Source organism: Rhinopithecus roxellana, chromosome 2 (assembly GCF_007565055.1).
Source record: "Rhinopithecus roxellana isolate Shanxi Qingling chromosome 2, ASM756505v1, whole genome shotgun sequence".
In the NCBI taxonomy this organism is placed as follows: domain Eukaryota; kingdom Metazoa; phylum Chordata; class Mammalia; order Primates; family Cercopithecidae; genus Rhinopithecus; species Rhinopithecus roxellana.
The window spans coordinates 53,681,681-53,683,060 of NC_044550.1; the positions used below are offsets into that span (position 1 = coordinate 53,681,681).

At 47.8% G+C, this 1,380-nt stretch overlaps 1 non-coding gene across 1 annotated transcript; it reads right to left on the reverse strand.

Annotated features, from left to right (window-relative positions):
• Positions 1–562: 562 nt before the first annotated feature.
• On the reverse strand, positions 563–676 carry LOC115896254. Its single transcript, XR_004056156.1, has one exon. It is a non-coding gene; the product is annotated as a small nucleolar RNA SNORA8 (small nucleolar RNA).
• Between the last annotated feature and the right edge of the window lie 704 nt (positions 677–1,380).

The following is a 1,380-nucleotide window of genomic DNA, read 5'->3' on the forward strand; positions in this document are numbered from 1 at the left end:
TGGTAGAGAAGATTGGATTTCAGTTTTTGCTGGCAACTCCTATATCTGTTTAGCTCTTTTGAGGACAGTCTTTGCTCCAAGAAGAAAGAGGGATGACAAGAATCCGTGTTAAGGACTGACTCTGGCTGTGGGTTGAGGGGGCTTCATGCTTTTCAGGCCAGAGGTCAGCAACCCTTCCCAGCTGAAATGTGAGTTCCAAGCTCCCCTTGGGTCAGGGGTTAGGGGTGCTTTCAAACCCAGAGTGATAAAGTTCTGCCTTCTGCTCATACAAGGAAAGGATTGCCATAGTCTACAAGCTGCGGGAGAGAGGGAGTTTTGATTTCTTTTAGTAGCAAAGGTTGGCCCAGTGTCAGCAGATAGTTCTGGCTTTCAGAAGGGTTTGTAACAATGGTAACAGATCCTGAGGTCATACTCAATCATCCTGTGGCCCATCAGCGACAGAGGGAGTCTTGTTTATCATTCTTTTTGCTTGAAGAAAAGTGTCTTGTCAGAAGTTGTGGGGAGATGTTATTACTTTTTTGGTGATTTCTTTTCCTTTCCTTTCTTTTCTGTTCTATGGAAATACCATATCAATAGAAATACCAGGTTTAACATGCACAAAGTCATGAAAACCAATGATGCCAGATGGCACCGACTTTTGCTTTTCTTTTCTTCAGAATTGCACTTGTTAGAAGCACATGTGTAGTCTAAGATGGACATCAAAGAGGTGGAGGATAGTGGTGGGAGTAGGGTCAGAGGATGACAGAGGATACAAACTTAACTGCACTGATGTTGTCTCTGAGTTCCTGTTCAAGAAGGCAGGCAGCTTGTGGAGGAGATGGGTGAGTCCTGGAGGTCCCTGTGGAAATCTAGCTTTTGCATGTTCTTTTTTTTTTTTTTTTTTTTTTGAGGCGGAGTCTCGCTCTGTCGCCCGGACTGGAGTGCAGTGGCCAGATCTCAGCTCACTGCAAGCTCCGCCTCCTGGGTTTACGCCATTCTCCTGCCTCAGCCTCCCGAGTAGCTGGGACTACAGGCACCCGCCACCTCGCCCGGCTAGTTTTTGTATTTTTAGTAGAGACGGGGTTTCACCGTGTTAGCCAGGATGGTCTCGATCTCCTGACCTCGTGATCCGCCCGTCTCGGCCTCCCAAAGTGCTGGGATTACAGGCTTGAGCCACCGCGCCCGGCCTTTTTTTTTTTTTTCTTGAGACGGAGTCTCACTCTGTCACCCAGGCTGGAGTGCAGTGGTGTGATCTCAGCTTACTGCAAGCTCCACCTCCTGGGTTCACGCCATTCTCCTGTCTCAGCCTCCGGAGTAGCTGGGAATACAGGTGCCCGCCACCATGCCCAGCTAATTTTTTTTTTTTTGTATTTTTAGTAGAGACAGGGTTTCACTGTGTTA